The sequence below is a fragment of the Mirounga angustirostris genome, unplaced genomic scaffold (assembly GCF_029215605.1).
Source record: "Mirounga angustirostris isolate CCGP_5_RB_7025 unplaced genomic scaffold, mMirAng1.0.hap1 SCAF_7, whole genome shotgun sequence".
In the NCBI taxonomy this organism is placed as follows: Eukaryota; Metazoa; Chordata; class Mammalia; order Carnivora; family Phocidae; genus Mirounga; species Mirounga angustirostris.
The window spans coordinates 131,044,966-131,071,078 of NW_026991715.1; the positions used below are offsets into that span (position 1 = coordinate 131,044,966).

Below are 26,113 nucleotides of genomic sequence, written 5' to 3' on the forward strand. Positions count from 1 at the left end.
CTGGTCCTATGGTTAGATCTCAGTTTTTTAATGAGCCTGAACTGTGAACTTTACAAGTATTTCTCATGTTTTTTCCCTCTCTTCTTGGTGGATGAGGATGGCTAAATGAGCTGGAGTTGATCCTTCCCTTCTTCCACATGGAAAGCTACACCTGACTGAGGTTGAGCTGTTCCCTTCTCCCAGGTGAGCTAGGGGCTGATAACAGCCTACAAATTAGTCTATGGTTAATTTGTTTCTTCTGAGGGCAGGCCTCATTAAGAACAGAATGCTCTGGCATTTTTCAAAATGGTTGTCTCCCCTCCTGCTGCTGGAAGCATGAGGGAATTTTTCTCTCATATTTACTATGAGAATTTTTTTGAGCTCCTAGAGGTCAAATTCACAAAACTTTGGGAGCCCCTGTGACAGAGTCCCCCTGGAGTTTTTAACTGTTGATGTCCACACTGAGCCTCCAGCACTTCAGCTGCAGGTCATGTTTTACTGACCTAGTACTGGTTCTCTTGGCATGTTCTGCTCGTGAGTCTCTGCTCAGGTAAGTCCTAACTCCCTGTATTCACTTGTGTGACTCTCCAGTCTTGGGGGGAGTGGTTTGTGCTGTGTCCTCTACTCTTTTATGGATTCAAGAAGCGTAGTTGGTTTTTGTGTTTGTGTTTGTTTTTTTTACGTTCAGCTTTTTTCTTGTTAGGATGGAACAGTGATTTCCAAACTCCTTACACATAGAACCAGAAACCTGAAGCCTGCAGGGTTTTTGTGAATATAAGTTTTTAAGTTGCATAAATGCCTAGGAGTATGACTGCTAGGTTGTATAGTTAAGAGTCTGTATAGCTTTGTAAGAAATTGATGAACTGTCTTCCAAAGTGGCCGAAACATTTTGCATTCCTATAATCAGTGAATGAGAGTTCCTGGTTCTCTGCGTCCATGCCAGCAATTGGTGTTAAATTTCTGGATTTTAGCCCTTCTAATGGTATGTAACAGTATTCTTTCTTGTCTTAATTTTCAACTTCCAAATGACAAATGATTTTCAGCATATTTTCATATACTTATTTGTCATCTGTATGTTCTCTTTGGTAAGATATTCAGATATTTTACCCATTAAAAGTTCTTTTAAATTCCTCCCTATATTTCACATACAAAATATGTTGGGTATGTGTTTTTTTTTTTTAAATAGTTTATCCTGGTCATTCTATTGTCCTAAAAACTTCTTTTACATCATGTAAATTTTTAGTTTTAATAAAGCCCAACTTAACAAGTTTTTTGCTCATTGAATGTGCTTTTGATATTTTATCTAAAAACTTATCACCAAATTCAAGGTCACCTAGATTTTCCCTTTCTTTACCTTTGTAGCGATACATTTCAGCATCTTCTTTTTGCCAACTTACTTTCTAACGTTTGCAATTCAGTGAAAGCTCCATAATCTGAATTTTTAGCTTCCTAAGTTAGTCTTTAGTTATTGATTTATCAGTCTGAACAATATACAATCTAAATTAAAAGGACTTTCTAACAACAAATACCATGTATTTTAAAGACACTTAAGTTGTTTTACAGAGGTTTTCTTCAAGACTGTACTTTCAGGGATCATTTCTATAGTTCGTTACAGCGGTTTTCTTCAAAGGCTTAAGTATCTGAACAGCGGTTACAGAGAAATCCATACTTCCATGTGGAAGCACTTTCATTCTTTTTTTTCTTCTGCTGTTTTATTTTCACATTAGTTTTTTTGCAAAATTTTATAGTCCATTGTGGTATATGTATAAAATATTTGTAAATTTTAAGATCTCCATTTATTTTTTCCCAGTTTTATTGAGAAATAATTGCCATACATCACTGTATACATTTAAGGTGTACAGCATAATGGTTTGATTTACAAATATTGTGAAGTGATCACAATAGGTTCAGCTAACATTATTCTCATATGGATACAATAAAAAGAAAAGAAAAAAAAAAAGCTTTCTTCTTGTGATAAGAACTTAGTATTTACTTTCTTAATTTCCTATATATCACGCAGCAGTGTTAACTTTTGTAATGCATTTCTGTCAATTGAGATAAAATTTAACAATTTCCTGGACATGAGATGTTTATATAGCTTGGAATCCAGGTGTATTTTACATGACCTGTCATTTCCAAAGGGGTTTAGGGTATGAACACACTCATACTTTTTGGTTTTGATATGTTTCTTTCAGCATAGTTGACACACAATGTCACATTAGTTTCCAATGTATAACATAGTAATTCAACAACTATATACATTATGCTGTGCTCACGAGTGTAGCTACCATCTACCATCATACATCCCTGTTTAATACCACTGACTGTATCCCCCATGCTGTACTTTTTATTCTCCTGACTTATTCATTTCATACTGGAAGCCCATATCTCCCAGTTCCCTTCAGCCATTTTGTCCATTCATCTACCTCTTCCTCTCTGGAAACCATCAGTTTGTTGTCTCTATTTATAGGTTTGATTCTACCTTTAGTTTGTTTATTCATTTGTATGTGTGTTTGTAAGATTCTGTATATATGAAAACCTATGATATTTGGGTTTCTCTGTATGACTTATTTCACTTAGCATAATACCCTCTAGGTGTATTCATGTTGTTTCAGATGGCAAGATCTCATTCTTTTTTATGGCTGAGTAATATTCCATTTGTGTGTGTGTATGTGTATGTATATACACACCCCCCACATCTTTGTCTATCGATGGACACTTAGGTTGCTTTCATATCTTGGTTATTGTAAATAATGCTGCAGTAAACATAAGGGTGCATATACCTTTTTGAATTAGTGTTTTCCTTTTCTTTGAGCAAATACCCAGTAGTGGAATTATTGGATCCTATGGTATTTCTATTTTTAATTTTTTGAGGAACCTCCATACTGTTTCCACAGTGGTTGTACCAATTTACATTCCCACTAACTGTGTATGAGAGTTCCTTTTCCCCCACATCCTTGCCAATACTTGTTTGTTTCTTGTGTTTTTGATTTTAGCCGTTCTGACAGGTATGAGGTGATATTTCATTGTGGTTTTGATTTGTATTTCCCTGATGATTACTGATGTTGAGCACCATTTCATGTGTCTGTTGGCCATCTGTATGTCTTCTTTGGAAAAATGTCTATTCCTCTGCCCATTTTAATCAGATCATTTGTGGGTTTTTGTTTTTGTTTTTGGTGTTGAGTTGGATAAGTTCTTATGCTTTGGTTATTAACCCCCTATTGAATGGTTTTGATATTTTTAATAAATTATAAATAAATAGATGTAATAGATATTTTTTGATAAAAATTGAAGAACCAAAGAAACCAGTTCATTCAGTATGTTAGAAATCTCAAAATGAAAGGAAATAGTGAACGGGATCACAAAAAGTGTTAATGTGGAAGGAAAATAAAGACATTTGTTAATGGTCCTAGAATCATCTCCTCTTATACCTTTAATGACTTTAATATCATTTTATCTATGTACATGAGTTTTTTCAGTGATTATAGAAAAATGCCATAAGTGATTTATGATTAATATTTACTAATCTGGATAAGAGTTTTTCTTTATATAACAGGAAAGTTCTATGTGAAACATTCTATTTAAGAGGAGCAAATGTGGAAAGATCCTACCATGTAATAACCTGGCAGAATGAAGGTACTCAAAATGTTTGCTGAATAAATCATAAAATGATTACGGAAAGTTGGCACAGCAAAAGATGAATAAATTAGATCAATATTTTTGAGTCTAGTTTGCCAAGGATATTAATATTTGCTAAATATCATTACTTGCTATGTTTGAAGCCTTATCCTACTTCTTTTACATACATTATTTACTCCTCCTAATTGTCTTGTGAGATGGCTGTACTTTATAAGAGATTTGCCACTTCTGGGTTACCTGGGTGTCTCAGTTGGTTAAGCATCTGACTTAGGCTCAGGTCATGATCTCAGGGTCCTGGGATCGAGGTCCACAGTGGGCTCTGTGCTCAGCAGAGAATCTGCTTGTCCCTTTTCCTCTCCCCCTGCTCATGCTTTCTCTCTGTATCTTTCTCAAATAAAATCTTTAAAAGAGAGAGATTTGTTACTTCTAATTCATTTTTGGTTTGTATAAAATAGGTATCTATGTCTAAGTTTGATTACAAGCCTGTATGTATTAAGATAATCATACCCATTGCATTGAATTGAAGGATTTGGAGGGCTGATCAAGGCAAGACATATGCCATCAGGTAGCAATGACACACAGAGAGCTGCATTTGGGCAGCCCTTGAACAGGTTGCCTGTGGTGGGGGGTAATCCCTCTCAGCAGGAGACCTTTTAGACACCCCAGCATGACCACCATCCAGAAAGGGAGGAGGAAAAAGGAACTCCTTGGAAGGAGAATTGAAGAGGAGACTCAGTGTCTACATTATGTCACTCAGCAGCAAGATAGGGAGTTTCTGGTTTCCAGAGCAGTGGCTTGGGATCTTTAATGGCCCCAGGTTTATCTTATTTACTACTAGCAGATGTTGGGTACAGTTTCATGGGGTTTGCAAAGCAGGCCAGCTTCTAAATAGCTAAATATGTGCTTATTTGGGCCATATTGAAAGCAACTGGATGTGTTAGAATTGTTTTTTTTGCACCAGCAGGCTTTTGAGCTAATAGTCTTAGACTGCTATAAAGAAGTAAACAATCCAGGGGCCTTATTTGGCTCATTGATATAACATCTATCAAGTAATTTCTATTCATTCTTGCTATACACAATAAATAAGAATACATTTTGCTGATTTTAAGCTACTTGGCATACCTATGTGTAATATTACATGAGCTTACTTTTAAATACACACATGCTCCTAAATACTGGGGGGGAAAAAAAAAACCTTTCACATATGTTATCATTCAACAAGCTTTGCTTAGGGGATTTCTTTTTTGTGCTTTTTAGGTTTAGGCAATTATGTTAGCTAGGGCTGCTATAACAAAACACCATACACCGGGTAATTGAAACAATAGAAATTTATTTCCTCATAGTTTTAAAGATTTATTTATTTTGAGAGAGAGTGCATGTGTGCATATGGTAGGGAGGGGCAGAGGGAGAAGGAAAGAGGTCTTAAGCAGACTCCCGCACAGAGCACGGAGCCCAGTGAAGGGCTCGATTTCACAACCCTGAGATCACTACCTGAGCTGAAACCAAGAGTCAGATGCTCAACCAACTGAGCCACCAAAATGCCCCTATTTTCTCATAGTTTTATTTATTTATTTTATTATTATTATTTTTTTTCTCATAGTTTTAGAGGCTAGAAGTCCACACTCAAGGTGTTGGCAAGGTGTTCGTTTTTGTTTTTTTTTTTCTCCCTAAGACTTCTTTTCTTGGCTTGCTGTCTGTTGCTGTGTCCTCATATGACCTTTTCCTGGTGTCTCTTCTAATAAGGACCCTAGTCCTATTGGATTAGGACTCCACTCTTAATGACCTCATGTAACCTGAATTACCTCCTTAAGGGCCCTATTTTGTTTTGGGGTTAGAACGTCAACATACGAATTTTCGGAGGCATAATACAGTCTATAACATTTTACCTCTGGCTTATTTTTATACATATTATATATATATATATTTACATATATAATGTTTCCATTCACATATATGTAAACTGTTTCACTATTTTAATTGTGTGTTATATACCACATACCTACTCTACTTGAACAAGAATTGCAGATTCATTTGGCTTATGAAATTCAGTTCATTTATAATCAGTTTCGCACAGCACTTCAGTGAGAACAGAAAATTAACTTTCCTAGCTGAATAAAACCAAGATGGAAACAAATTTTTAGTTCCTAAAAGAGCTTTGTAAATGATTTTGTATCACATATTTCACTTTATTTATTCCAGCAGACATTAAAATACCTGTTAAATACTTTTTTTCATGAAGATGTTTACAACTACCAAATGGAGTAGCCATCATATTCTTAAGAGCTCAACTTAATTATTAAGACTATACTGTATTAGGATCAACCAATTCCGGGCACCTGGGTGGCTCAGTCATTAAGCGTCTGCCTTCGGCTCAGGTCATGATCCCAGGATCCTGGGATCGAGTCCCACATCGGGGTCCCTGCTCGGCAGGAAGCCTGCTTCTCCCTCTCCCACTCCCCCTGCTTGTGTTCCTACTCTTGCTATCTCTCTCTCTGTCAAAAAAAAAAAAAAATGATCAACCAGTTCCATTAAAATGTCATTAAAATGAATAAATTGAAAGGATTCTCAGAGAAATGAGAAGGAATGGTTATGAGTTACTGAAATTTGAGCTCTATGAAGGTAATATTTTGTTGCCATGGTTTTTGTTCATATATACAAATAGGAACAAAAGCTGGTAGCATTGCATTTTAAAATGATTCTATATTAAATGTATGCTTCCCCACAAATATTTGGCAATTTTCAAAATTGTATCTATATGCAAGACATTTTTCTGGGATTTAGGATTAGATCTTGGAATAAAACAAACTCCCTGCCCTCACAGAACTTCATTCTAGTATAGAGATGATAATAATCAAACATTTCCTTTATTTTGGTTTTCCTTTTTAGGACTAGCCAGTGACCTTGACAGTTTATTGGTATTCAACACATAAAAGTATATCTATAATCTCTAAATGATAAAGTGTACATATAATAATTGTACTTATAACTATTTCAGGGTGCTATCATGGCCTACCTAATCTATATGTCTAAAATAACCAGCAAAGATAATTCAGCTTTAATTTCTAAATTTATTAGTGAACATGGACCAAAATGCAAGAGACCATATAAAGGAATGGTTAAGAAATTAGTTTTTTTTTCTCTACTTGACTCCGTTCTCTGCTACTTAATAACTCTATGACATGAGGTAATGTATTCTATCTCCACAAAAATCAGATGTTTTCTGTGTAAAATGAAGGAAATAGTAACTATATTAAAGGATAGCTCTGAGTATTATGGAAGATAATATGTATATCATATTTAGCATGATGCCTAACACGTAAGATTCATTCAGATTTGTGGTAGCTATTATTACTGCTGAAGTGTAGATGTGTTAAAGAGGGCAAGGAGTTTCCATCTAGCGCAAATTTCTTAAAGTTCATATAGATCTTTTGAAAAATAAAACTCATGCCATGGTGTATGGAAAATGTTCCATAGATGATTATTATACTAGCGCTGCCCTAGAAAACAAAGTTATTTCTTAGCTGTATATGTTCAGATAAAATTCCAGAACATTTTCATGTATTGTTTGTGAGAAGATTTTCAGCAATTTCAATTTTCTTTTTGATATGCTTGTATTCTTCAGGTTTTTTATGTATTATTATTATTTTTAAAGATTTTATTTATTTATTTGAGACAGAGAGAATGAGAGAGAGCACATGAGAGGGGGGAAGGTCAGAGGGAGAAGAGACTCCCCGCCGAGCAGGGAGCCCGATGCGGGACTCGATCCCGGGACTCCAGGATCATGACCTGAGCCGAAGGCAGTTGCTTAACCAACTGAGCCACTCAGGCGCCCTTGTATGTATTATTTTTGAAAAGTAAAAAATATAATCAGTTTCTCACTGTTGGAGTGGCAATTTACAGATAAGCAATGAGAAGAGGCACAGAGTAAGCCATACAGTAATATTGATCTATATTTATGTATATATACATATAAATGATTATATATAGATTTTTTTATAGATATATGTATATACACATGCTAGTATACACACATATTTTACCTTGTCTTTCATCTGAGAGGGCCTAGAAGTAACAACTCTCCAGTAGCAATGAGTACATTTAATGAATTTATTTTGGTTTCTAATTCCATTCTTCACTAAAATGAGCCAGTGCTCCCTGCAGAAAAGGCTGCTTATAGCATCAGATGAAGATATATATCAAATGAGCCCAGAGGATGATGTAGAGCCAGAAAGAAAGGAAGTGCAAGAAAACAAAACAGAACACACATATAATGATGGAAGTATGTTGAAGAAACAGAGGAACCAACTGAAAGAGCCAAGGTTGGAACAATTTGAGCATCAGGATAAATTAAGTGTATCGAGTTATAACATAAAGTATAAGATTAACATCAATGAGTTCATACTGATATAATAAATTATTGTTGAATTGCAAATAATGTAGATACTCCACACTAAAGGATGTGGAGCATTTCTTAAGTGTGGACTGTGCACAGTGATTTCCTTCCAATGAGTGCAGTACAGGGGGAGAGTACAGGAGGAATAATAAAAACTTTGTAGTGAAAAAAAAAAGAAAGACAAACACTACTTCAGCAAGGTGGTCAAGGTCAACAACAGCATTGCTAAATCATGTTGATAGTATGCACCTTGATGTGATGAAATGAAAATGTTATATGACTTCTGTGATCTTCCTTCTCCAAATACCAGCCTCCCATGTGAGAGTAAGAAAATATGCAATTCTCAATTTAGGGATATTTTAAAAAGATACTTGAACACTTCTCAAACTGTCAAAATCATCAAAATCAATAAAGTTATGAGAATCTGTCAACAGCTAAGAGCCTAAGGTGACATGACAACTAAACATAATGTGGTATCCTCGATGAGTTTCTGGAAAAGAAGAAGTCATTAGATAAAAATTAAGGAAATCTGAATAAACTATGGATTTTCGCTAATAATTAGTTAATAATAGAGCAATTCTGGTTCATTAACTGTGACAAGTGGACCACACTAATGCATGATGTTGTGATGGAGGCTGCTTTTTACCCATGTATGGTCCAAAAATTGTTTCTTTGTGTGTTTTATATATTTTTTATTGTGGAAAACAATATAAAATTATATAATTTGTCAACTCCAGAAATTACATTCTTCCTTTATCCAGTTCTGTTATTGCTGCTATTTGATGTTTTTCTTGTTTTATTTTTTAAAAATTTTAATTGAAATATACTTGACATACAATATTAGTTTCATGTGTACAATATACTGATTTGACAATTATATACATTATGAAATGTTCACTGTGGTAAATGCAGTTGCTGTCATCATACATAATTATCCCTGACTGTATTTTCCTATGTTGTCCTTTTCATCAACATGACTTATTTGTGAGTATCAGTTTCCTATAGCCCTTCAGCTCTCCCAGAGTTAAGCTCTACTGATTTTCAAAGTCAGACATTATGATGGCATGCCCCATGCCAGTCCCTGGGGCCAGGGATACCCAGTGTGGGGCCTTATCCCCTCATTCCTCAGGGAAGACCTCTGTGCCTATGATATCCCTCCCACTTGTGAGTTGATGCACCAGGGGTTTGGTGTCTCTGCCCCGCCGCCCCCCCGGCCCCATCCTTCTCAATGTGTTTTTTTCTTTATATCCCTTGCAATGGAAGAGTTGTTTGGCTGGTCTTCAGGTTATTTTCAGAGTGAATTGCTTTTTTGTACTTGCATCCTTGATGTGTACATGGGAAGAAATGAGCTCAGTATCTTCCTACTGTTCCATCATCCCTACAATCTTCTTTGTTGTTGTTTGTTTAGGATTTCTTTGGGCTAATTCTATAATGTCTGTATTCTTTGTGTGTGTATCTGCTGGTCTCTATTTGATTAATTTCATAGAAGGGAGATATACTTAAACACCTTGAACTAATCAGTTTCTAGGACTTTGCTGAGTGCCTCTGTGTCTAGGTGTGGGTGTGTGTTGGGGTACATATTCATTGCTTGAGCCAATAGGTTAGAACTGTCATAATCTTCACATACTACTTATGTTAAGCCTAAAGGTTAAGCAGAGGTTAGAGTACCTTTTCATGTCTCTTCTGGGCATGTGCACAGTCCTACACATGAACACAGCCTCCTAGATTCCCAGAAATATTATGGAGTTTTTCAGAGTATTTTAGTTCCCTCCTTCTCCCCTTCCCCTGTGTGAAACATACACTAAACCAATGACACATTTTATTAATGATTCTGTTTATTTCCATAGCCTCTGACAATTTTTTTCTAAGTTTTTAAGAAAACTTTTAAACTTCATTCCTATTAATATGTGATGTCTCTACTTTTCTAATAATGGTACAGATGGCTATGTACCTCAATTCCAATGCTCCTAGAATTGAATTATTAATTAAAAAATAGAATATAATATAGCAATTATCAATACATTTATTGAAAATCTTTATTGAAAATCCTTATTTATCAATACATTTATTGAAAATCCTTATTCATGTTCTTGAACTTATTTTTTTAAAGATTATTTATTTATTTGACAGAGGCACAGTGAGAGAGGGAACACAAGCAGGGGGAGTGAGAGGGGAGAAGCAGGCTTCCTGTGGAGCAGGGAACCCGATATGGGGCTTGATCCCAGGACCCTGGGATCATGACCTGAGCTGAGGGCAGATGCTTAATGACTGAGCCACCCAGGCGCCCTGTTCTTGAGCTTATTGTTTTAATCATAATAGTAAACTTCTTTTTAATCTATTTAAATTTAGCTTTCTGTATTGATTTAAATTTTTATTAGCTTTAGTAGAAAGTTTTGTTTTAAATAATGACAATTTAAATAATTTTCTAATACTTCACCAATGTAGCTTTAGGCATCTAGCTTTATTAGAAAATTAAGTTTTTAAGTGTCATGCACAATGCCCAAGGAAAAAGTAATGAATGTATTTGAGTATTATTCCTGATTAAATTTGTGTATTTTATTAGATTAGAAACAAAGCTTTGCCAGTGGGAGTATATCATTACATGTAGTATAGAATGGCCCTCATTTCATGGGAAAACTAGTTTTGTATTGAAGTTGCATTTCTTTTTCTTTAAATCACTCTTTTCCTCTATCTTTTGGGAAATTTTCAGCAATTGTGGGTCACTGAATAAATTATTTAATGTATGAGAAATAACTAAACAATTAAATTTGTTTAACCCACCATATTTCATGTTATCTAGATCTCTTGTTAAGTAATATGGCATTCTTAAAAAAAAAAAAGTTTCTCATATAGACGAACCTATATCATGACCCTCTTATAATAAGTGAAAAATTGATAATTTTCCAGATTTTTATGTTTTTACTTATAAATTTGAACTTAAATAGGTTTAATAAGTAATCTAAAATAAAACATTGGGGTATTGATTCTGTAGTATATTAATAGGTGTTATGATAAAAAAAATTCATGGTAGTCAAATGCATCTTAGAAATGTTGGATTAAAAAATGTTGAGGTTTCTTTATAGCAGAAATTCTCAGTGCATTTGCAAAGTTTAAAAAATATGTTTTATCAACCTGCTAATTTTCATCTTGACCAAAATTATATCATAAAATATTTATTAGTATTCTAGAATATTCTAGTGTTCTAGAATATTGCTAATTACTAGAAGCCTAAAGATCCACTTTTAATGTTTACCTAGCCAATTCTCAGAAATTACTTAAATCAACAATTATAAAATATATGCAAAAATAAGCCAATTAAGTATAACAAGGAATGCAGTGCTACATACTTAATAATACCCATTTCCCATTTTACCCCACCAGCCTGTCTAGGGCAGAAAACAGCTTTCTTTACCCTGGCCAACATAGTAAAATATTTTGAACTGTACTGAGTTTCTTCCAAGGCTTTTAAGAATATTTCAAGGTTATCAAGTTATGTTCCTCAGCCTTATGTAAACTTAGGTTTTGACCACCTCTATAGTCTCATCTTGTGAACTAAACCCATGTTTTTTGTTCTTGCTTGTTTTTTAAATCATTCCATACTCCTCTAATAACTATTCATTTTAGTAGATGAGCTACCTCATAACTCCTCTAGGTCTACTTCTCCTGAGGCTATTACATCAAAGTGAGAACTAGTTTCAAACTAGTTTTTTCCTATGTTTTTCTTTTCTTTGACAAGTGCTGAGTAGTGAGAAACTTAATTGTAATTGGATCAACTGTGTCTTTCATATAGCATGAAAAATATTTAACTGCCCAAAACGCATGTATAGGGTTACTGTATATACTATATATATAATGCTGTGACTCCTTACTTGGAAGTGTGAAACTCAGGGCAAAAAGAAAAAAAAAAGGTGGGGCAAGGGAGAATGAGGTAAGGTTTTCCTCTTATTATCACTTTTTTCTTTCCTTTTCTTTTTTACCATTCTAAATTATTTAAGTCATCTTTTGTCACAAGCAAAGGGATAGAAGATCAGTCTACAGGTCATCATTTGGTACAAGTAAAGAAATGAGCTTAAAGTCTCATACACTTTACCAGTCCATGTACAGAGTAATGGTCCAAACTGGTGCTGTGGTCCACAGTGTCAGGGAAGTGGTCCAGATTTTCTTTATTCATATATTGTGGGTTGGAAGTGGCTTTGCATGAAGGCTGTGGAATAGAGTGTGGTTGCCATCTTTCCAGAGAAAGAGCATCTCATCATGCAGAGATGAGGTAGAGATCATGTGCTCTCCCTGATGTGACTTCAGGAAAGCAGTCAGCATATTGACTCCAACCCCAGGAAGAATGATGAAGTAGACGAGGATCTTCTATGTATGATCTGAGCCCTCCTCACTTGGGGTGTCTCAACATAGGCCTCCCCAGTTGTGACTGGAACCCACGTAGTAGCCCAGAAATCAGGGACTCAGCTACCACTTCCATTTTTGACCTGAAACTGTCATTATCTCTTAATTCACACCATTATTCTAGAGATTAGAAATAAAATATGTATTCTTGTTTAAAAAAAGAATTATGACATTTAAAATTGTGATGGCAGTAAACATCAAGTTATGTTCCTTAGAGAATCTGTGCAATGAAACACATATTCAGTCAATTTCAGAATTCAGAAGAAAATCATAGAAACTAGATATAGTGAGAGAAACATTAAGAGAGAGAAGTGGAAAATAAAATCAAATCTACATAAAATGGCAATGTCATGAAACAGAACTGATATAAAATGATGAATGAAAAAACTACCATGTTAATGTGAAAGAAGAGCCCCATTGACAAATTTATTTTTTTCATTTAAATAATTTATAAAGCCCCCAAAACACCAAGCAGAATTAATGAATCATCACGTTACTTTTGCAAATTACAAAGGTTTTTTTTCTTTTTAAAATTATTATTTATTTATCATTTATTTATTTATTTTGGTTTTCCATTTATTTTTGGTGGGTGGGGAGGGAAGGTAAAAAAAAAAAAAAAAGGTTTGGTTTTTGCTTCAAGGAGCTTTTCTAAAGAGTGGTAACTCATTCATTACACATTCCCATGGATGAATACTGTTTTCTTGGCTTTCATGACAGTTTGAATTCAAGGTAATGTGCACAAAATTTATTTTTCTGTAATTCAGTATATTCATTCAGACACACATGGGGTGACGCTTGTGTTCTCCTTCTCATACAAAAGATATTGGCACTTTGGCTTCAAGGACAAATAAAAAGTATCATAAATACAGCTTGTGATTTGGATCTGGGCTAATGACTAAGGAACTATTCAGCTATAATAGTCTTGGATATTTCAGTGTCCTGTGAGCTTACAATTAATAAAGAGACTGCTGATTCTAAGAACTATGCCACCAGCAAGCAAGTGAGGGAAGAGTTATAAGTCTGATGCAAAGTTCAGAGCAAAATATCAATGATCTCCTCACTTTTGTGATATTTATAGAGAGTGAGGATAAGAATTATATGAATAATGATAAATGAAAAGTATTTACAGAAATGGGAAAATATTTTTTCATTAAATTTGCCACTTTCTCTAGTTTAATAAGATGCTTGTGAGGAAAAGAAGGCAGGAAACTAGTTATGTTGTTGTTTAGAACTTCTTAAGAGCAAAAAAATGAATACCAATCAACTTCCTTGGTTTAATATTAATTGCCTTAAAGCGTGTTATTTTGTGAGGTGCCTAGGTGGCTCAGTTAAGCATCTGCCTTCAGCTCAGGTCATGATCTCAGAGCCCCGGGATCGAGTCCCACGTCTTCGTCCTGCTCTCTGCTCAGCAGGAGTCTACTTCTCCCTCTCACTCTCCTTCTGTTTTCTTCCTCCCTCTCTCTCTCAAATAAATAATAAAATCTTAAAAAAAAACAAAACAAAACAAATCCCATGTTATTTTGTAACTTGAACACCTATGCTGTGCCTTGAAATTTCAAAGCAAAAAGTAAAATCACATAGAAAGCCAGAAATGTCATCAATGCATCTACACAGATGTTTGCTTGTAGTTTTTGGTATCCCAAACCTTTTTTTCACACATTGCACAGATGCCCTTTTTGTAGGCACAGCCCTGGCAGTAATGAGAACCTGGTTGGTTCACAGAACTTTTACAAATTCTGCAAGTGGAGAACTTATTCTTTCCATATGGATCGAATCTTGCTTTTTTTTTTTTTTTTTTTTAAGTCAAAGCTTTATCTTCGTTCAGCTTTCTCCTGCCACTTTCTGTGGTATTCCTTGCACCATCTTTCCATGTGTTTGGAGTAATAACAGTACCAAGTTTCTTTTCACCCGGGAACTGCAGTTAGCTTCTCCCAAAAGATGCAGCCCCTTAACTCACATTTTTCACACACCATCCTTCCCGGACAGTTCCCTTGGCTGCAGAAACAGCAGCAGCTTGAAAATATCAACACAACCGCCAGGGAAGGATCTTTTCCTTTGTCTTAAAATCCAGAAAGTAACATAATGATGTATCAGTTACTAGGTTCACATCCTTCCCATATTTCTGAAGACACAAGTCAAGATAAAACTGATAGTTACCAAACATTTGATATGATAAAAACATAATACCACTAATGGAGGAGGAATTTCCTCTGCTCAATATGAGTAGATGGAGGTGACTGAGGGGGTAAAGAAATTAAAAAAAAAAAAAAAAAGTTTTCACAAGAAACTGAGAATGCATGAAACAAGGATGATAAAAATTCTGATTAACCACAGATAGTGGCAAATTGAATTTTAACTAGATAGTTATGGTTTTCCAAAGCAACAAAAGCAGCTCATCTTCACGAGGCTAGTAGTGGGTACTAAAACTCTTTAATATACCCCATCCCCTACTACTGTGATAAATTACACACACAAGTGGTTGGCATTCTTAAGAATATTGGTTAAAGAGAAAGACTAGAAAGTAGAAGTGTGTTTTCTTTTGCTCAGCAAGTGAATAACTTCTGTTAGGTTTCTGTTTCCTCTCTGGGGGTCTATTTGACAGTAGCCCATTACCTTTAAGAGACAGCCCCACAACCTACTCAGTACAACAGTATGTTTTATTCTATGATTTCTGTAGGGCACAAATATCATAGTATGATCATGTAAAATACATATGTACATTTTTTGTTTCAAGTTTTTATTTAAATTCTAGTTAACATATACTGTAATATTGGTTTCAGTAGAATTTAGTGATTCATCACCTACAACACCCAGTGCTCATCACAAGTGACCTACTTAATACTCCTCACCCATTTAACCCATCAGCCTGCCCACCTCCCCTCCAGCAACCCTCATTTTGTTCTCTGTAATAGAGAGTCTCTTATGGTTTGCCCCCTATCTCTTTTCCCCCCTCCCCTATGTTCATCTGTTTTGTGTCTTAAATTCCACATATAAAAGAAATCATATGGTATTTGTCTTTTTCTGACTGACTTATTTTGTTTAGCATAATACACTCTAGTTCCATCCACACCATTACAAATGGCAAGATTTCATTCTTTTGATGGCTGGGTAATATTCCGTTGTGCATATATACAGCTTATTCTTTATCCATTCATTAGTCAATGGATATTTCGGCTCTTTCCATAATTTGGCTATTGTCGATAATGCTTCTGTGAACATCAGGGTGCATGTATCCCTTTGAATGAGTATTGTTGTGTCTTCTGGGTAAATACCTAGTAGTGCAGGGTTGTCCGGGTGGCTCACTTGGTTGAGTCTCCAACTCTTGATCTCAGATCAGGTCATGATCTCAGGGTCGTGAGATCAAGCCGTACATCAGACTCTGTCCTGGGCATGGAGCCTGCTTAAGATTCTTTCTCTCTCCCTCTCCCTGCCTAGCTCTTGTTCTCTCTCTCTCTTTCTCTAAAGAAACAAACAAACAAAACAAAACAAAAACCTAGTAGTGCATTGCTGAGATATAAGGCAGTTCTATTTTTCTATTTTTAACTTTTTAAGGAACTTCCATACGGCTTTCCAGAGTGGCTGCACCAGTTTACATCCCACCAACAATTTAAGAGGGTTCCCCCTTCTCCACATCCTAACCAACACCTGTTGTTTCCTGTGTTGTTCATTTTAGCCATTCTGACAGGTGTGAGGTGATATTTCATTGCAGATTTAATTTGTATTTCCCTGATGATGAGTGATATTGAGCATCTTTTCATGTGTCTGTTAGCAATCTATATGTCTTCTTTGGAAAGATGTCTATTCATGTCTTTTGCCTATTTTTTAACTGGATTATTTGTTTTTTAGGTGTTGAGTTTGATAAGTTCTTTATAGATTTTGAATACTAACACTTTATCAGATATGTCATTTGCAAATACCTTAAATATGCACATTTTAATTAGCAGATGGTTCTTTTTATATAGATCTTGAAATACAAATCAGAATAAAATTCAGATGGAATAATGACTTAAATGCATAGAACCTAAAATTACTGAAATACCACAGGAGAAAATTGAAACTCTGAGCTACACAATAAAAGCAGACATAATGATTTAAGTATCAAAAACTTCAAAAAGTAAAAACAAATTTCAAAATAGAGAATTTCTGCAATGCAAAATAATTAATACAGTCAAGAGATCTCATAAAGCAAATAGAAATAGAAGATAAAAATTACATTGAACGGTTGTCACAAAGAAGCAATTCAGAAAAACAAAATATAAAAGATAATAAATATAAAATATTCAAACTGCCTAGTATTCAACTAAACACAATTTAAAATTATAAAAATTTTATTTATAAATTTGATTCATAAAATTAATTATGTAAAGCATTCAGATTGGTAGAAATATAAACATTGGACCAATATTCTTTGTATTCTTTGGGTCATGCTTTTTATTTAATGATTTAGAGACTTTTTCCACATCCATTTATAGATTTATATCTTTCAGAATACCTTCAAAGTCTTATATATTCTGGATTCTTCATCACTTATTTGCCATTCCTATGCAGACAGTGAGTTGTTGTCACTTGGTTACTATACAAACAGTTCTATAGTGGACAACCTTACCCACCCAATTTTGTTTGGATGTGTTTTCTTAGTACTGATCCATTCTCCTGGGAAAATCTTGCCCCCTTTCCCAACCATCAATTCAGGAATCACAAGATTGGTCACTTACTTTTAAAACTGTATTATATTATTGAGACATGTTACTTTTGTGACCTCAGAATTCTTCCTCAATTTGGTCTTATTATATTAACAAAATCATCTTCTATTGAAAGGTAAAAATATTTACTATTTTTACTGAAGATACACTTATTATTTTCATTTTCCTTTTGTTGGTGGCACTAAATTGCTGAGAAAAGGCATAAGAAACAACTTTATTCTGCCAAATAAAATTATAAATCAGTTTAATATTTAGTAATATTTTCTAATATTGTTTTTTATACATTATATAACTTAAAATTAGGGTATTTACAAATTTCTTTTTTGTATCTGATGAGGCTAGGACCTCCAATATTATGTTGAGTGAAAGTTGTGAAAGTGGATCTTCTTGTTTTATTCTTGATCTGAGCTTTAAGCTTTTCCTCATTAGTATATTGTTAGCCTTGGCTTTGTCATATATGTTCTTTACTATTTTGTGGTAGTTCCCTCTAAACCCATTGTGTTGAGAGTTTTTTGATCATGAATAAACACTGAATTTTGTTAAACGCTTCTTCATCTATTGAGATGATCATATAACTTTATCCTTTATTTTGTTAATATGGTGTATCATGTTGATTCATTTGCAAATACTGAAACTTACATCTGAAATAAATCCCACTTGACGGTGGTGAATTTTATTATTTTTTAAAATGTATTGTTGATTCAGTTTGCTAATTTTGTTGAGAATTTTTGCATCTTTGTCCATCAGAGATATTGGCCTATAGTTTTCTTTTTTTGTAGTGTCTTTGTCTGTTTTTGGTATCAATGTGATGCTAGGTTTATAGAATGAATTTAGAAGTTCCCTTCCTCTTTTATTTTTTGGACTAGTTTGAAAGAAGCAATTCTTAGTCATTCTCTAAATGTTTGGTGGAGGGATGCCTGGGTGGCTCACTCAGCTAAGCATCCAACTCTTGATTTCAGCTCAGTCTCAGGGTTGTGAGATGGAGGCCCATGTCAGGTTCCATGGCCTGCTTAAGACTCTTCCTCCCCCACCCCCTAAAAAAAAAATATGATAGAATTCACCTGTGAAGCCATTTCGTTCTGGACTTTTGATAATTGGAGGTTCTTTGATTACTGATTCAATTTCATTGCTAGTAATTGATCTGTTCAAATTTTCTATTTCTTCCTGTTTCAGTTTTAGAAGGTTATATGTTTCTAGGAATTTACCCATTTCATGTAGGTTGTCCAATTTGTTGGCTCATAATTTTTCAGAATATTCTCTCATAATCCTTTGTATTTCTGTGGTGTTGGTTGTTATTGCTCCTCCTTCATCTCTGATATTGAGTCCTCTCTCTCTCTCTTTTGATTAGTCTAGCTAAAGGTATATCAATTTTGTTTATTTTGTCAAAGAACCAGCTTTTGGTTTCATTGATATTTTCTATTGTTCTTTTAGTCTCTATTTATACTTTAATTTGTATTACTTCCTTCCTTCTAGCTTTGGGCTTTGTTCTTTTTTCTAGCTCTTTAAAGTATAAGGTCAGGTTGTTCATTTAGATTTTTCTTGTTTCTTAAGATAGGCCTGTATTGCTGCAATCTTCCCTCTTAGAACAGCTTTTGCTGCATCCCAAAGATTTTGGACTATTGTATTTACATTTTCATTTGTCTCCAAATGTTTAATTTCCTCTTTCTTTTCTTGGTTTGTGTTCTTTCCAGATTTTTTTTCTTGTAATTGATTTCTAGTTTCATACTGTTATGTTCAGAAAACATGGTGGTATTATTTCTACCCTCTTAAATTTATTGAGGCTTGTAGGTGGCTTAACATGTAATCTATTCCACTTGAAAGGAATGTATATTCTGCTGTTTTTGGATGGAATGTTCTGTATATATCTTGTTAGATCCATCTGGTCTAATGTGTCTTTCAAAATCACTGTTGATTTTCTGTCTGGATGATCTATCCATTGATGTAAGTTGGGTGTTAGAGTTCCCTGCTATTATTCTATCATTCTCAATTTCTCCCTTAATGTCTGTTAATATTTCTTTTATGTATTTAGGTGCTCTTATATTGGGTGCATAGATATTTTCAATTGTTCTATCCTCTACTTGCTTTGATCTCTTTGTCATTATGTAGTGTCTTTCTTTGTCTCTTGCTGCAGTCTTTGTTTTAAGTCTATTTTGTCTGATATAAGTATTGGTAGCCTGGATTTTTTTTTTTTTTTCCATTTCCCTTTGCATGTATATGTTTTTCCATTGCTTCACTTTCTGTATGTGTCTTTAGGTCTGAAGTGAATCTTTCATAGGCAGCATATAGATGGCACTTAAAAAAAAAATCCATTCCATCACCCTATGTCTTTGATTGAAGCATTTAGTCTGTTTACATTTAAAGTAATTATTGATTGGTATATACTTGTTGCCATTTTGTTAGTTGTTTTCTGGTTGTTTTTATAGTTCTTCTCTTTTCCTTTCTTCTTTCTTGCTTTCTTTCCCTGTGGTTTATTGACTTTCTTTAGTGTTATGTTAGAATTGTTTTCTCTTTATTTTTTGTGTATCATAGGTTTTTTTTTTTTTTTTAAAGATTTTACTTATTTATTTGATAGAGAGACACAGAGAGAAAGGGAACACAAGCATGGGGAGTGGGAGAGGGAGAAGCAGGCTTCCTGCGGAGCAGGGAGCCCGATGTGGGGCTCGATCCCAGGACCCTGGGATCATGACCTGAGCCAAAGGCAGACACTTAACGACTGAGCCACCCAGGTGCCCCTATAGGTTTTTATTATGGGTTTTTTTGTGGTTACCATTGGAATCATATACAACATCTATGTGTATAGTAGTCTATATTATGTTGGCTATATGGTTGCTTAAGTTTGGACACATCCTAAAAGCACTAAATTTTTACCCCTACTCATTTTATGAATATGATGTCATATTTTACATCATTTTATTTTACATATCCCTTGTCTAATTTTTGTAGATATAATTGATTTAGTTCTTTTTGTGTTTTCACCTCTTTACTGGGTTTATAAGTGATTAATGTACTATCTTTAATATAGTGTTAGCATTGGCTCCTTTAAGTGTCTGGCTATCCAGGCTGCGGGAGGGAAAGGGAAATGGTGCTCACCAGTACTTTTTTTCTGGGAAAAATCTCCTGATGATCCCTGCCCCTCCATTACACATTTTAAGATTGATCAATGCATCTCCTTCACTTATATCCCAGGCATTTTTCAAACAGTTGCCTCTGTACTGTGTCACAGTGTGAGTTACTAATATGCCAGCTCTTTAAGGGCAGGGACTCAGTTTTCTATTGCCCTTTGTCTTGCTTGGTGTTAAGCTCATTGATTTTTAAAGCTCCTGAAGTTAAGCCCCACTGTTTTTCAAAGCCAGATGTTATGGGTACTTGTCTTCCAAGTGCAGTTCCCCAGGGCTGGGGGTGCCTGGTGTGGGGTCTGATCCTTTCACTCCTCCATGCTTGTGGTGCCTCTCCTTTTTGGGGTGTCACATGAGAGGTTCAGTTCCCAACTTCATCTCCACCCTTCTTACCCTTCTTGATGTGGCCTCTTCTCCATGATTAACCATGAAAGGTCTGTTCTGCCAGTTTTTAGGTCATTTTCAGAGTTGGTTGTATAGATATCCCATAGACATACTAAGATAATAGCTACAAGGTGAGCTCAGTATCCTTTTAGTCTGCTATCTTCCAAGAAATCCTGTCTCTGGTACTTTTTGTTATAACATTACATTAAGAACATTTTTCATGCTATTGAATATTTCTTGAAAGTATGTTAGTATCTACAAAACATTCCGTCTTATGAGTACCACATTAACTTACTATGCTTTTATTCTTAGACATTAAATGTGTTTCTGATTTTTCCTATCCCAAAGCATTTTATAATAACCATTCTTATACATTAATTTTTGTCAGTTATTTTATTTCTTTAAAATGAATAATTATTATACTGTCATATAAAGTATGTTCTGGTCATTCAAAACCATAGAGGAAACAGTACATCCAAATGTATTAGTATTTAAAAATCATAGCATGTCTAGGGGAATTTTAAGTAAATGAACATGGTGATCAAATTTAAGAACGAAAACTTGACACAGCCGGCTATTATGTGCCACCTAATGTGAAGAAATAGGAAGTACAACACATCAACTTTGAAGTAAACTTACCAATCAAATCTAAATCTAATTGAATCTCTTGCTCAGTTACTAATTTAAAGGAAACACATAAAATCAAAGAAATATGTTAAAAATAAAACCTATAGGAATACAAACAAAAATCCAGAATTTGTTAATTCTGTAAGGCAAGTGAATTCCTACAAGGAAAAAACAAACTTCACGGAAAAAGAAAAAAAAAAAACAAAACCCTATTAAGACAAGAGAATCATCAACCAGGCTATCAGTATTTTGTGCCTTATTGGAATCCTGATTTCAATAAACCAAGTTTGAAAGAGACATCATGGAAATATGTCCACTAACTAGATTTTTATAATATTAAGGATTCAGTATTAAATTTCCAGGTTAAAAGCTAGAAAGATGTTTTGTTTAGTTCTAATGCTGATTTTTTTTTTTGATGAAATGTTATGCTGCCAGGATTTGCTTCTATACAGTTCAAGGGTTAAGGGAAATTGGCTGGTATGAACCAAAACAGGATTAGACCTGTGTTGATAATTGCTGATGCTGTTTATCTTTCTTATATTTATATATTTTTGACTATTTAAAATGCCCTAAATGAGAGCAGTAGTAAATGAGCTTAATATTTAAGCAGGTCACATATAATACAGTCTTGTACTATGTGTGTACGTGTGTGTGTGTGTGTGTAGTGAGAGATTTGGGAAAAGGAATAAAATGATCAGATTCACAAGTTAGAGCACAGTGTTATGAATATGTAGACATGAATTGGTCTAGAAGCAAGGAGACCATTAAAACCTTCCTCATTTTCTATAATACCAGTTCTCATATTGGCACACTCTTACGTGCTGTAATTTCTCTACAGAATAATAAGGAAAATCATAATCCATTAAAAATGAAGTGTGGCAGCCAAAGGGACTTCCTAGTAGAGGCAAGGAAGCCCTCATATCTTGAGTAGGAGTGCAGAAAAAGTCAAGCAGGAAGCCTGAGATTTATTGTCTTGTATAATTAACTTCAAAGGGAACTAAACTCAAAGAATGCAGATTTGTTAAACCAAAGACATTGCCCGCTTTGTGAAAATCTGGGACATGGAATCTAGGCATGCAGGTGAGTTTCTGAAGATTTGACTCCTCTAATTCCATGGAAACTTCTAAGCTTGAAGAAATGCTTTCCTTCTTATTAAGAGCAATCATCTCAATAATCCCGAAAGGCAACAAAAATACCACTTAACATGTGACCTCACTTTCCCTCCTGATTATTTGGTCTATACCTAGGTTTAAGTCACAACAACTAGCTGAAGACACACTGAACTTGATAAATAAAGTACTATAATTTGCAAAACTACAAAGCTATCTGACTTATATTTGTAACCACTTGGGCAGGATAAGTGGCACTTGATTAGAAGATAATTTATCAAAGGGCTGGAAGATAAAATAGGGAAGAGTTTATTTATTTGAGAATACTCTCTGGAGATAATTTAGCATCCTGGAAAGAAACTCAGGAGATTGTGCAAGTTAACTGATAAGATGGCTCTCAATGGCATGGTACACATGATGGCCAAGCTGAGCAAAATCACAATGTGTAAATTGCCATATCAGATGATGGATAAAGACATTAAAAAGTTCAAGCAAATGGACATGTCAGAATGGATATAATATGTACAATCAGAAGATGAGCATGATGATTATGTTCTTTGGGAAAGCCCAAAGAACACAGAGAAGGCCACATGAATAACCTGGTAAGAAAAGCAGGAGCATGATTAAAAAGTTCAGTGTGGCTCAACTTTTCAGTCTAGAGCTAGAGATAGAAGGGTGGTTTTTGAACTTGTCTAGCTGAAAACAAGGGCCATGTATGGACTTTGAAACTGAGTCCAGAGGCCGCACTTAACTGCCAGCAACAGGTGGTGCTTACCCATAGATATTGTGAGGAGTAGCAGCCCTAGGAACCCAATCCAAAGGGACTTGTAGGGATGGTTAATAGGCTATGACTTCCCTGGAGGTAAAATAGGCTGGTGACAGACAAATGTACTACTCAGCTTAAACCAGCAGAATAAAGCAAGGTTGGATGTCTGGGAACCTGAAGGTGGCCACCCTAATAAAAATATCCCTTGTAGAGTTCCCAGACCTGAGCTCATTGTTCAGATTTAGAACCCAGTGAACATTGGTTTTTCAAGTGGAACAACATCATAGCACCATAGCATGGACACACAGTAGTGATTTACTCAGTTTTTCCCCAAAGGGAATTATACAATTTACTCAATTGATTATAAATTAGGAAATGGGGTCTACCTACATACTTCTAACACTAGTTAGTACTGAGTTTCAGTGACATTGAACTATGGGTACTTTGAAACATTATTATGGACTTTCTATTTGTATGGGGGGGTCATATGGAAGCCAGGAAATAAATGACTTACACTGACTCCCTGGTGATCATTCCCCTGGATCCTGAATGTTTAACTGGTGTTACATATTTAGAAGTTACACAACCTCCAAATTGGGTCCTTGGTTGTGGATAACTACCAAAATGGAGAAAGCCAAGTGGAAGCTTCTGAAACTGTTCTTCTATGACCAAGTTATTAAAAAGAAATAAAAATTACATCTGTATGTATTGCAGAGTTTAGGCGATTCCTGCCAGGTTTATGTTTCTGATAGATGCAAGGATGGTGATCTTCATCATATCCCCAGTTAAGTTATTAACATTGCCCCTGCAGAAACCAGGTGGGTCTTGGAGGATGACTAGACCACTGCAAGCTCAATCCAGTAGTTATCATGATTGAAGCTTCCATGACAGATGTGGTAAGTTTGTTAGAACAGATACAGCCTTGGGTTCATAGTATGTGGATACTGATTTGGCATGTATACATATTTTTGATTTGTAATAAGAAAAAAAAGGATCAGGAAAAGTTTTTGCTCACTTAAAATGTACAATAAACACTCAAAATTTGCCCTTGAGTAGTAACTCCCTTTTCTTATAGTACAGTAAAAAAAGATCTGGACTATCTAAAGATTGCAGAGAGTAGTACATGAATCCATTGTTTTGAGTATAGCATATTGATCTATTTAATTGGCTGGCACCCTGAAAGCTTTTGTAAGACACATCTACTCTAGAAGATGGAGTAACCATGGTGGCAGAGACTGTGACTTCTGCCACAGATTTACAAATAGATACAGATATAACCAGGATGTCAGAAGTGGGATTCAGGGTAGCAGTTGTGAAGACAATAGCTAGAATGGAGAAATTGATTAATGGCAACATAGACTCTCTAAGGGCAGAAATGAAAGCTGAACTGGTAGAACTTAAAAATGCTATCAATGAGATCCAATCTAATCTAGATAATCTAACAGCTAGGGTAAATCTAACAGCTAGGGTAACAAATTCGTGATCTAGAAGACCAATTGATAGAAAAGAAGGGAAAAACTACTCAAAATCCCTGAAAATAGAATCAGAGAAATAAGTGACACCATGAAACGTTCCAGTGTCAGAATTATTGGGATCCCTGAGGGGGTGGAGAGAGAGAGAAGACTAGAAGATATATTTGAGCAAATCGTGGCTGAGAACTTCCCTAATCTGGGGAATGAAACAAATACTCGTGTCCTAGAGGCAAAGAGGACCCCTCCCCAAATCAAGGAAAACAGGCCAACACCCTGACATGTAATAGTAAAACTCAAATTTTAGAACCAAGGAAACCATCTTAAGAGCAGTTAAGGGGAAGAGATTCCTTACATACAGAGGGAGGAACATCAGAATAATGTCAGACCTATCCACAAAGACCTGGCAAGCGAGAAAGGGCTGGCAAGACATATTCAGGGTACTAAATGAGAAGAACATGTAGCCAAGAATACTTTATCTGGCAAAGCTGTCATTTAGAATGGATGGAGAGATGCAGAGCTTCCACAACCAGCAGAAACTGAAAGAATATGTGACCACTAAGCCAGCCCTGCAAGAAATATTAAGGGGGGTTCTATAAAAGGGGAAAGACCCCAAGAGTGATATAGAATAGAAGTTTACAGAGACAATCTATAGAAACAAGGACTTCACAGGCAACATGATGACAATTAATTCATATCTTTCAATAATCACTCTCAATGTGAACGGCCTAAATGCTCCCATAAAATGACACAGGGTTGCAGATTGGGTAAAAAGACAGGACCCCATCCATATGCTGTCTATAAGAGACCCATTTTGAACCCAAAGATACATCCAGACTGAAAGTGAAGGGATGGAGATCCATCTTCCATGCCAACAGACCTCCAAAGAAAGCTGGGGTAGCAATTCTTAGATACATTAGATTTTAAGCTAAAGCCTGTAGTTAGAGACACAGAAGGACACTATATCATTCTTAAAGGGTCTATCCAACAAGAAGATCTAATAAATGTAAATATGTATGCCCCCAACATGGGAGCAGCCATCTACATAAGCCAACTGTTAACCAAAATAAAGAGTCATATTGATAACAATACATTAATTGTAGGAGATCTCAATACTCCACTCTCAGCAATAGACAGATCATCTAAGCAGAAAATCAACAAAGAAACAAGAGTTTTGAATGACACACTGAACCAGATGGACCTCATAGATATATACAGAACATTCCCCCCTAAAACAACAGAATACTCATTCTCGAGTGCACATGGAACTTTCTCCAGAATAGACCACATACTGGGTCACAAATCAAGTCTCAACTGATACCAAAAGATTGAGATTATTCCCTGCATAGTCTCAGACCATAACGTTTTAAAACTGGAACTCAATCACAAGAAAAAATCTGGAAGAAATTCAAACACTTGGAAGCTAAAGACCACTCTACTCAATAATGTTTGGGTCAACCAAGAAATCAAAGAAGAAATTAAACAATTCATGGAAACCAATGAAAACGAAAACACATGGATCCCAAACCT

The 26,113-nt window shown here is 35.1% G+C and overlaps 1 pseudogene; it reads left to right on the forward strand.

The window, feature by feature from the left end:
* Positions 1 to 1,553: 1,553 nt before the first annotated feature.
* On the forward strand, positions 1,554 to 1,690 carry LOC123836109 (small nucleolar RNA U3; annotated as a pseudogene).
* The last annotated feature ends 24,423 nt before the right edge of the window (positions 1,691 to 26,113 follow it).